We start from the raw sequence: 12,710 nt of genomic DNA, 5'->3' as shown, positions 1-12,710 counted from the left end.
ACCATAACAATCTAGGGATGTAGAAGGGGAAAAGGAAAAGAGATGGATGGAATAAGAAGGAGTGATAGAATAGGTGAACAAGATCAAAGTCCATTACATGCATGTATGAAAATTTTACAGGGAGATGCTTTACTTTGCATAATTAATATATCAATAAAATAAAATCAGCTATCAAGGGAGAAAAAGACATAGAATAAAACCTAAGTGCATAGTGATAAGTGAAAGGACTGGATTTGATAAGTATATACTTTATGATTTTTATACAACATCATGACAAAACTATGGAGACAATTTTTAAAAGTGGTAGCCACAGATTAGGGAATAGCAAGCTCTGAAAAATAATGTTACCTGTGAAGTTGAGGGTCATCAAATCTTATTATAATACTGCAGTGAACACATGTCAGACATTTGTGCAAATCCAAAGAATCAATTCAAAGTGAGATGTGAATTTGCTGATGAACCTATGTTCATCAATGGTAACAAGTATACCAGTGTGGTAAGACATCAACACTTGGACAGATTTTAAGTATGTGAAAGAAAGGATTATAGAGAATTTCATACTTACTATTTTTTCTTTTAACCTAAAACTTTTATAAAATTGCTCTATTTTTAAAGGGCCATAATAAAACTATAGATGAAAGATCAAGATAGGAAATTTAAGAAAGGTGCTCACGACCATATGATAAATGTTCTTTTGAAGTTAATCCGCTGGGGATGGAGAGCTGGCTCAGAGGTAGAGAGCTCTTACTTTCAGAGGTCCTGAGTTCAATTGCCAGTGACCACATGATGGCTCACAACCATCTGTAATGAGATCTGGCGCCCTCTTCTGGCATCCAGGAATATATTCAGGCAGAACTCTACATGATGGTTTGGAAGTTAATATCACTGACTGCTCTTCCAGAGGTCCTCAGTTCAATTCCAGCAACCACATGGTGTCTTGCAACCATCTGTAATGGGATCCAACAGTGTACTCATATTAAAAAAATAGATTTTGTACAGAATAAATAAATAATTATTTTTTAAAAAGCAAAAAAGTTAATCTAATGGTTAAAGGGGCAGAAATGGAACAGTCTTAATTTGTACACTTCAAAATCTGTGTTCTGGTTTCAAAATAAGGAAAGTGGTCTCTGAAATATCTTAATATTGTTCTAAATTATGTACAATATATGTACATCTTTTCTGGAGGAAATATCCCTTGGCTTCATGAAAATTCTCTAAAGATTAACATCCACATTGGATTTACAATGTTAGAACTCTGAGGATAATGATAGAAAACATTGGAACTATCTATAATCCATTTAGGTAATGGTGCTCATAGACAGGATCCTAATATGGCTGTCCTCTGAGAGTCTCCACCAGTATCTGACTAAGACAGATGCAGATATAGCCAACCATCATACTGAGCATGAGGACCCCTATCTAGGCCTTAAGGGAGGGACTGAAGGAACTGAAGGAGTTTGCAACTCCTCAGGAAGAACAACAATATCAATCAACCAGACTCCACAGAGCTCCCAGGGACTAAACCACCAACCAAAGAGTACACATGGATGGGTCCATGTCTTCAGCTACATATGTAGCAAAGTATTGCCTTATCTGGTATCAATGGGAGAGGAGGCCCTTGGTCCTGCAGAGGCTTGATGCTACAGCATAGGGGAATGCTAGAGGGGTGAGGTGCAGGAGTGGGTGGGCAGGTGGGGGAGCATCCTCTTAGAGGCAAAGGATAGAGGGGATGGGATGGGGATTTGCAGACGGGAGACTGGGAAGGGGGACAACATTTGAAATGTAAAATGAAATAAACAATTAATAATAATATTAAAAAGTAATGGTGCACATGTTATAAATTGCTTAGGATGCAACCGGTAAAATACCATTTTCTTCTGGCTATAACGTTATTGGTGTACTTATGAACACAAAAATGTAGTTAACTTCACAAGACCTGTATAAACAAGACTGAAAGTAGGTCAGGGATTAGTTGGGAGAATCAGGGGATTTTCAGAAGTGGGAGAGGGAGTAAGAGACGGTAACAGGCTGAATATATTAACAATACATTGCCTACATTTGTGAAATTGTCAAAAATTAAATAAAGGTAATAAAAATGAAAAACTGCTACTTTTGTGGCTGGATGAACACTATATCTGAGGTTTTCTGACGGTAACCTCTGTTTTCTAAGGCTATAAAAGACTCATTAAGTCTTTGGAAATAAAAGTTTGAGTTCAAGTCAGACTTGATGTTGAAATCTTCATATTAAATAGAAAACATTGAAAAGCACCAAGATTTATATTGTACTAATATTGCTTGTGTATATGTATAATTGTATAGGTCCATGCATATAGATGAACATTTGTAGAGGATAGTGATTATCCTTGAGTACTGTTCTTCATGAGATATACACCTTATTGTTTTTGAATCAGGGTTCCTCACATTTTTTGAAGCTCACCAACTATGCTAGAGAGGTTTGCCAGTGAGCACTACATATCTGTCTCTTTCTGTAGCCCTAGAGCTAGATTTATATCACCATGCATTTTATTTTTTATTTATTTTTGAGATGATAATATAATTACATAATTTGCCCTTTTTCTTTTGTTTCTAAATCCACCATATGATCCTCCTGTTCTCCTTCAAATTACCAGCCTCTGTTTCTGGTTCTGAATATCAACCTCAGGATCTTATGCTTACACAGCAAATAGTTTATCTTCTTCTTTTAATAAATATATTTAGTGATGAATTTGACTATACAGTTTTTGTACTTTGATCACATTCAAACCCTGTTTCCCTCTCTTATTTCCCTCTCCTCTCCTACTCTTCCTTCTTCCTCTTTCCAGCTATCTCCTTACTTCAGTAACTACTACTTACAGATTCTTAGAAGGGATTGGGGCCTCTTGAGCCCTTCTAACCTAGTAAAACTAAACTACCTTTAAATCCTCTGGGAGGGATGGGGGCATAATAAGCCATTCCCCAATCCATAATAGTGCTGATCAGCCCAGTCTTTTGCTGGCCTTGTGCAGGCTATCACAGATGTTTTAAGTTGATGAATACAATTATTGCAGGAAATTCAGGGAGTCTTTATTACTATTATTAATTTTTTATACTCCAAATGTTATTCCCTTCCTGGTCCATCCTCTGACTGTTCCACATCCATACCTCCTCCATGATCCCCTGTCTCCACAAGTATGTCCCCACCCCAACCACCCCAACAGAACTCTCCACTATCTAGGGCCTCAAGTCTCTAGAGGATTCAATGCATCTTCTCTGACTAAACACAGACCCTGCAGTCATCTTCTGTATATGTGTTGGGGACCTCATCTCAGCTGGTGTATGCTACTTGATTGGTGATCCAGTGTCTGAGAGATCTCAGGGGTCCAGGTTAGTTGAGACTGCTGGTCCTCCTAGGAGGTAGCCTTCCTCCTCAGCTTCTTCCAACTTTTCCCTAATTCAGTCACAGGGGCAGCAGCTTCTGTCCATTGGTTGGGTATAAATATCTGCATCTGACTCTTTCAGTTGCTTGTTGGGTCTTTCAGAGGGCAGTCATGCTAGGACCCTTTTTTGTGAGTGCTCCATAGCCTTAGTAATAGCGTCAGGCTTTGCGGCTTCCCCTCGGAGCTGGATCCCACTTTGGACCTGTGGCTGGACTTTCATTTCCTCAGACTTTTCTACATTTCCATCCCCTTAGTTCATTCAGACATGAATAATTATGGGTTAGAGTTTTGACTGTAGGATGGCAACCCCATCCCTCGCTCGATGCCCTGTCTTTCTGCTTAAGGTAGTATGTACAGGTTCCCTCTCCCCACTGTACGGCTTTTCCTTTAGTGCTCCCCCTGCTGGAATCCTGAGAGGCTCGCACCTCCCAGGTCTCTGGTACATTCTGGAGGGTCCTCCCTACCTTCTTCCTCAGTAGGTCACCTGTTTCTATTCTTTTTGCTGGTCCTCAGGACTTCAGTCCCTTTCCCCCAACCAATACCTGGTCATGATTTCCTCTCCCACCATCCTTTTTTCCTCCCAGGAACCTCCCTCCCAAAGATCAAGGGACTATAGGTGTGTGAGTTTATTTCAGGTTCTTCGATTCAATTTAATTGATAAACCTACCTGTTTCTGTACCAATACCATGCAGTTTTTATGACTATTGCTCCGTAATATAGCTTGAGGTCAGGAATGGTGATTTCCCCCAGAAGTTCTTTTATTGTTGAGGACAGTTTTCATTATCTTGGGTTTGTTTTTTTTTTTTTTTTTTTTTTTTTGTTATTCCAAATGAATTTGAAAATTGCTCTTTCTAACTCTATGAAGAGTTGAGTTGTTGATGGGGATTGCATTAAATCTGTAGATTGCATTCAGCAAGATGGCCAATTTTACTAAATCCTGCCAATCCATGAGCATGGGAGATCATTCCATGTTCTGGCATTTTCTTTGATTTCTTTCTTCAGAGACTTGATGTCCTTGTCATACTATCTTTCACTTGCTTGGTGAGAGTCACACTGAGGTATTTTGTGCTATTTGGGACTATTGTGAAGTTGTTTCTCTAATTTCTTTCTCAACCTGTTTATCCTTTATATAGAGGAAGCCCACCAATTTCTTTGAAATAATTTTATACCCAGCCACTTTACTGAAGTTGTTTATCAGGCTTAGTAGTTCTCTTGTGGAACTTTTGGGGTCACTTAAGTATACTATAATATCATCTGCAAATAGTGATATTTTCACTTCTTACTCTCCAATTTGTATCACTTTGACCTCCTTTTGTTGTCTGATTGCTCTGACTAAGACTTCGAGTACTATATTGAATAAGTAGGGAGAGAGAAGGCAGCCTTTTCTAGTCTCTGATTTTAGTGGGATTGCTTCAAGTTTCTCTTCATTTAGTTTGATGTTGGCTACTGGTTTGCTGTATATTGCTTTTACTATGCTTAGGTATGGGCCTTGAATTCCTGATCTTTCCAAGACTTTTAACATGAATTGGTGTTGAATTTTGTCAAATGCTTTCTCAGCATCTAATAAGATGATCATGTAGTTTTTTGTTCTTTGAGTTTGTTTACACAGTGGATTACATTGATGGATTCCCATATATCGAACCAACCCTGCATCCCTGGGATGAAGCCTACTTGTGTTCTTGGATTCGGTTTGCAAGAATTTTATTGAGTATTTTTGCATCAATGCTCATAAGGGAAATTGGTCTGAAGTTCTCTTTCTTTGTTGGGTCTTGTGTGGTTTCAGTATAAGAGTAATTGTGGCTTCATAGAAGGATTTGGGTATGGAATAGTTTGTACCGTATTGGTATGAGGTCTTTTATGAAGGTCTGATAGAATTCTGCACTAAACCCATTTGGTCCTGGGCTTTTGTTTGGTTGGGAGATTTTAATAACTTTTATTATTTCTTTAGGGGTTATGGAGTCACTTAAATAGTTTATCTGATCCAGATTTAACTTTGGTACCTAGGATCTGTCTAGAAAATTGTCCATTTCCTTCAGATTTTCCAGTTTTGTGAAACATAGGCTTTTGTAGTGGTATCTAATGATTTTCTGAATTTCCTCAGATTCTGTTGTTATGTCTCTCTTTTCATTTCTGATTTTGTTAATTTGGATACTCTTTGTGCCATCTGGTTCATCTAGCTAAGGGTTTATCTATTTTGAGGGTTTTCTCAAAGAACCACCTCCTGGTTTTCTTGATTCTTTGTATAGCTCTTTTTTGTTTCTACTTGGTTGATTTCAGCCCTGCATTTGATTATTTCCTGGCTTCTACTCATTGTGGGTGTATTTGTTTCTTTTTGTTTTAGAGCTTCTAGGTGTGCTGTCAGGGTGCTAATGTATTCTCTCTCCAATTTCCTTTTGGAGGCCTGCAGAGCTATGAGTTTTCCTCTTAGCACTGCTTTCATTGTGTCCCAGAAGTTTGGGTATATTTTAACTTCATTTTCATTAAATTCTAAAATGTCTTTAATTTCTTTATTTCTTTCTTGGCCAAGTAGTCATTTAGTAGAGCGTTGTTCCGCTTCCATATGTATGTGGGCTTCCTGTTGTTATTGGAGACCAGCCTTAGTCCATGGTAGTCCATCTTAGTTCATCTGATAGGATGCATGAGATTATTTCAATCTTCCTGTATCTGTTGAGGCCTGTTTTGTAACCAATTAGATGGTCAATTCTGGAGAAGTACTGAGAAGTACTGAGAAGTACTCATGAAGTACTGAGAAGGTATATCTTTTTTTGTTTTAGGATGAATTGTTCTATAAATATCTGTTAAATCCATTTAGTTCACTAACTTTTGTTAGTGTCTCCATGTCTCTGTTTAGTTTCTGTTTCCTTGATCTGTCCGCTGAAGAGAGTGCAGTGTTGAAATCTCCCACTATTTTTGTGTCAGATGCAATGTGTGCTTGGAGCTTTAGTAAGGTTTCTTTTATGAATGTAGGTGCCCTTGCATTTGGAGCATAGATATTCAGGATTGAGAGTTCATCTTGTTAGATTTTTCCTTTGATGAATGTGAAGTGAACTTCCTTATCTTTTTTGATAACTTTTGGTTGAAAGTTGATTTTATTCAGTATTAGAATGGCTACTCCAGCTTGTTTCTTGGGACTATTTGCTTGAAAAGCTGTTTTCTAATCTTTTACTCTGAGGTAGTGTCTTTGTCACTGATGTGTGTTTCCTGCATACAGCAAAAACCTGGGTCCTCTTTATGTATCCAGTCTGTTAGTCTATGTCTTTTTATTGGGGAATTTAGTCTATTGATGTTAAGAGATATTAAAGAATAGTGATTGTTATTTCCTGTTATTTTTGTTCTTAGCAGTGAAATTATGTTTTTGCCGCTCTCTTCTTTTGCGTTTGTTGCAAGATTACTTTCTTCCTTTTTATAGGGTGTAGTTTCCCTCTGGGTGTTGGAGTTTTCCATCAATTATCCTTTGTAGGGCTGGGTTTGTAGAAAGATATTGTGTAAATTTGGTTTTGTCATGGAATATCTTGGTTTCTCTATCTATATTAAATGAGAGTTTTGCTGGATATAGTAGTCTGGACTGGCGTTTCTGTTCTCTTAGGGTCTGTATGATATTCTGCCCAGGGTCTTCTGGTTTTCATAGACTCTGGTGAAAAGTCTAGTGTAATTCTGATAGGTGTGCCTTGGTAGGAGAACTGGGCTTTGATAATGCTAAGTAGCCTTGGTTTCTTTTGTTTAGGTTCCTGCGCTTGCCTCTTGTAAGCTTTTCAGCCAGATATGGGAACAGAGAGTAGCTCCTGGGTTTGTGTGAACTGAAGCCTCCAGATGAGTTGTTTGAAGCAGAAGAGTTGGTCTTAACTCTGCTCTCAGGTGTGTCAGAGCTTCAGGCAACTGGCTTTTGGTTCTTGGCACAGGCAGAAACCAGAAGGTTCCTGCCGATGAGTATTCCTTGGTTCCTGTATCCAGGGGCACTAGGCAGGTTCCTCTTGGGCCAGGAATGTGAGGAGAAGTAGCAGTCTCCCTGAGTTCTCAGGATTATCCACACTTCTGAGAGTCCAATTCTCTCCCCCAAGGGATTTTGGTACAGAGAGCTGTGGTAGCGGTTCAACTCAGGGTGTAGGCCAGATGTGTCCTGTCCCTGACTGCTCCTGGGTTTGTGTGTCCTGAGGCCTGCAGGTGGGTTGCTTAGAGCAGAATAGTTAGTCTCACCTCTTCTCTCAGGTGTGTCAGAGCTCCTGGTTACTGGTTTTCAGCTTTTGTTGATTCTCTCAAAGAACCAGCTTTTGGTTTTGTTAATTCTTTTTATTATTCTCTTTGTTTATATTTGGTTGATTTTGGCCCTCAGTTTGACTATTTCCTGCCTCTACTCTTGGGTGAGTTTGCTTCTTTTTGTTCTAGAGCTGTCAGGTGTGCTGTTAAGTCACTAGTGTAGATCTCTCCTGTTTCTTTACCAGGGCACTAAGTGCTATGAATTTTCTCCTTAGCACTGCTTTCATTGTGTCGCATAACTCTGGGCATGATGTGTCACCATTTTCATTAAATTCCAGGAAGTCTTTAATTTCTTTCTTTATTTCTTCCCTGACCAAGTTATCATTGAGTAGAGAATTGTTCTGTTTCCATGTGTATGTCCTGTTGTTTTTGCTGTTACTGAAGACCAGCCTTAGTCCATGGTGATCTGATAGAATGCATGGGATTATTTCAATCTCCTTGAGGGTTAAGGAGACCAATTATATGGTTGATTTTGGAGAAGGTACCATGAGTTGCTGAGAAAAAGGTATATTCTTTTGTTTTAGGGTGAAATGCTCTGTAGATACCTGTTATATCCATTTGTCTTATAACTACTATTAGTTTCACTGTGTCTGTTTAGATTCTGTTTCAATAACCAGTTCACTGGTGAGGGTGGGGTGTTGAAGTCTCCCTCTATTATTGTGTGGGATTCAATGTGTGTTTTGAACTTTAGTAAAATTTCTTTTTTGAATGTGGATGCCCTTGCATTTGGGGCATAGATGTTCAGAATTATTATTTTTTAAGATTTATTTATTATGTATTTAAGTACAGTGTAGCTGTCTTCAAACACACCAGAAGAGGGCATCAGATCCAATTACAGGTTGTGAGCCACCATGTGGTTGCTTGGAATTGAACTCAGGACCTCTGGAAGAGCAATCAGTGCTCTTACCACTGAGCCATCTCTCCAGCACAAGAATTGAGATTTTTTTCTAGGTAGATTTTCCCTTTGATGAGTATGAAGTGTCATTCCTCATCATAATTGATAACTTTTAGTTGAAGTCTATTTTATTGGTTATTAGGATAACTCCAGCTTCTTTCTTAGGACCATTTGCTTGGAAGACCTTTTTCCATCCTCTTACTCTGAGATATTGTCTGTCTTTGTTATTGAGGTATGTTTCTTGTATGCAGCAAAATGCTTGAGTATCCAGTCTGTTAGCCTATGTCTTTTTACAGTTGAGTTATGTCCATTAATATTGAGAGATATTAAAGACAGGTGACTGTTGGTTTCTGTTATGTTTGTTTTTGTAGGTGGTTTTATATGCTTGTGGTTCTCTTCTTTTGGCTTTCTTGTGCAATACTTAATATCTTGTCTTTTCTTTGGTGTAGGTACCTTCCTTTTGTTGGTGTTGTCCTTCTAGTATTCTCTGTAGAGCTGGATTGGTAGATAGGTATTGTCTGAATTTGTTTTGTCCTGGAATATTTTGGTTTCTCCATCTATATTGATCAAGAGTTTTGCCCAGTATAGTAGCCTGGGCTGACATTTGTATTCTCTTAAAGTCTGCATGACCTCTCAACAGGCTCTACTGACTTAGTGTCTCTGTTGAAAAGTCTGGTGTAATTCTGATAGGTCTACCTTTGTATGTTACTTGGCCCTTTTCTCTTGCAGCTTTTAATATTCTTTTTGTTCTGTGTATTTAGTGTTTTGATTATTATGTGATGAGAGAATTTTCTTTTCTGGTCCCATTTGTTTGGTGTTCTATAGGCTTCTTGTCCATTTATGGTCGTCTCTTTCTTTACTTTAGGTTGGGGAAATTTCCTTCTATGATTTTGTTGAAGTTGTTTTCAGGTCCTTTGAACTGAGAATCTTCATTCTACTCTATTCCAAATATTCTTAGATTTGGTCCTGAAATTCCTGGATGTTTTAAGTTAGGAGTTTTATATGTTTTGAATTTTCTTTGAGCATTGTGTCAATCTCTTCTCAGGTATCTTCTACACCTGAGTTTCTGTCTTCTATCACTTGTATTCTGCTAGTGATACTTGCATCTGTAATTCCTGACCTCTTTCCTAGGTTTTCTATCTCCAGGAATGCCTCCATTTGTGTTTTCTTTGTTGTTTCTAATTCTACTTTTAGGTCTTGGTCTGCTTTGTGCAATTTCTTCACCTGTTTGATTGTGTCTTCTTGTATTTCTTTAAAGAATATGTTTGTTTCCTCCTTAAGGGCTTCTACATATTTACCTGTATTTTTCTGCATTTCTCTCAGTGAAGTATTTATATCCTCCTTTAAAAGACTCTATTTAATCTTTATGAGCTAGGATTTTAGGTCAACTTCTTAATTTTCAGGTGCGTTGATGTATTCAGAGCTTGCTGTCATGGGAGAATTGGGTTCTGATGATGCCCATGTATAATGGTTACTGTTGCTTTTGGTCTTGTGCTTGTTTCTCATTGTCTGGTTATCCCTGATGTTTGCTGGTCTGGCTAACTCTGTCTGGAGTCTGTCTCTTTTGTCGCTATTGCTTCAAGACTTCTGATAGGCCTACCTTTCTGTCTGTAACAGACCTCCTGTGGAGCCTTCCAACTGGAAGGTCTTCTGAGGGGCAGAGAAGCTACTAATCTGTTGCCTTGGCTGAAATAGATCTCCTGGGAGGCCGTCAGACTATTGGGTCTTCAGAGGAGCAGCCAAGCTATTGTCCTGTGTGAAGCTGTTCTTTAGGGGGACCTATGGACTGTGATTTCTGTGCAGCACAACTCCAGGGAGGCTTTCCCTGCATCCATTGGCCTGCATGTGTTGCCCAGTTGCCCTGTGTATAGAGGAACTCCTGGGATATCTTCAAGCTGTGGTGTCCTAAGTGCAGTGGATCTCTTGGGATGTCTTCTGCTGTGGTGTCAGATGCCCTGAGTACAGCAGATCTCCTGGGATGCCTCAGGATGTGGTATCAAATGTTCTGAGTGCAGTAGATCTTCTGGGATATCTCAGGATACGGTGTCTTTCGGGGAGCAGACAAGCTAGCAATCTGTCCCAGCAGGAAGGTTTGGGTGAAGTCTCAGGGAGTCTTTAACAGTCAAGTAGTTTAGAAATAGATTTAGAAGGAGGCTTAAAGAACATTTTGTTAAAGTTTGATAATAAAATAAGAGGGCAATTAAGCTATAAATCTTGGGTGCTGCCTTAAGTAAAGAGATGGAGAAGGGAAAGAGAGAAAACCCATATGATGGGAGGTAAGTGGAGAGTGCAGATCTTCAGAGAATGCACAAGAAGGCCTAGAACACAGAGAGGAAACATGCCTAGACTTTGGTCAGTATCTGAAAGAAGGAACTTGAAAAGAAGAAAAAGGAAAAGGTGAGCTTTTCAGTTAGCATTTAGAAAAAATAAGCAGACCACCTACTATAACAAGACTTTCTAAGGGAAACTCACAGGAGCACTAGTCTATGGATAGAAACACTAAAATATTTAGAAGGTATTTTAATAGGCACATTGTATCTTTTTAGCCAAACAGTAGTAGCTTTCTCACCTATAGTTATGACTTACACTACTAGATGTTTACTGTTCTAGAGGTGAATTATTTGAAACAGGTCTCAAGTCCAATGAGAAGGTAACTGGTTACCTTCATGACAGTCTTGGTCACTATGAAATCAGTGGATTCATTTCCCTTGCCAGATGGGAATGTTACATTCATTCCCACAAGGCTCCATTCTTAAGATTGTTGATGTTAGTTCTTTCCCAACAGTCTGCATAGAGCCTTTAGCATTATGTGTACAAGCTAGCATAGAGGGCGTATCCAATTCAATTCCAACTGCACTTCTCTTTGTCTGATGCCCAAAGAATGTATTGTCTTCAGCAATGGGATCTTATAGTATAATTCCAATAGGCAACCATTATCCTGTACTGATTATCTTGAGAGCCTTGGGGAATGGTGACTCTACATTTTTTAATCTATCCATCTGTCATTGAATACCCATGTTGATTCCATTTCTTGGCTACAGGGAATACTCCGACAAACATTTGAGGGAAGAAATTCATTTGACATACTGATTTTCTTTTTAATATGTACCCTTTAGTAGTATAGTTGAATCATATTATAGTTTCATGGGGAACTTCAATAATCTTTTATTTTTCAACATTTATTTAGATCTATCATCTGCCAATTTAAATTGTATTTTTCCTTTTAGAATTTCTTAAAATGTATTTTCATCACATTCACCCACTAACTCCTCCATGATCTGGTCCTACCTCTGTAGCCATCCACATTTTAGTTCTCTATTTTATTAAGGCTATTGAATTCAAATTTATTCATGTTATTCAAATACTCTTAGATATGAACCCTACTAGAAGCCATACCCTTAAAGAAAACTGGCTCATCCTTTGCCAACAACTATTAATTATAATTAGTTTCTCAGCCTCAGAGGGGATTTTATGGCCACCTTCCCTATTCCATTTTGAACTCTGTCTGGCTTTAGCTTATTCAGGTCTTTTTAATATTTTAAACATAACAATTTTTTGTTGATTCTCTGGGAATTTCACATCATGCAACCAAATCACACTCACTTCAAGTCTTTTGATGTACACCCCTCAACTTTGTGACCTCCCTCCAAAAAAGTAAAAATAAATATAAAAATACAATAGAAAAAATAACAGCAAGAAGCCCAATTTGTGTTATCTATATACTCACTAGAGCATGGTCAAACTCTCAGTGGCCTGTCTCTTAAGTAGTACTGAGTCCATCCCCTCCTGTACCCCAGCCAGGAGCCATCAGTTATGTAGAACTACATGTCAGTATCCCCCAATTTTTAAAGAGTTCTCATCAATGAGGGGTTGCTTCCTGTCTAGGTTGTTACATATTGGGAGGTGGGGGGAGGGAGTTGTCAGTTTCAACTATTCATCTACAATCATTGATGTCACAGCAAAAATAGGCTCCTTGCTCTTCACATACAGAAGCAAGAGCATGGATCATGAGCCTCTATATGGTTTCTGCAGAAGGCACCCAGAACAATGGACATCAAGAGGGCTTCAAGCAGAAGTACAGACAGATCAAGATCTGCATTTCCCCCACACCACCCCTGCAGGCAGCATAAGGAACAGATATCAGT

The sequence above is a fragment of the Rattus norvegicus genome, chromosome X, assembly GCF_036323735.1.
Source record: "Rattus norvegicus strain BN/NHsdMcwi chromosome X, GRCr8, whole genome shotgun sequence".
NCBI lineage: Eukaryota > Metazoa > Chordata > Mammalia > Rodentia > Muridae > Rattus > Rattus norvegicus.
Note: the sequence above shows the minus strand (reverse complement) of the source record.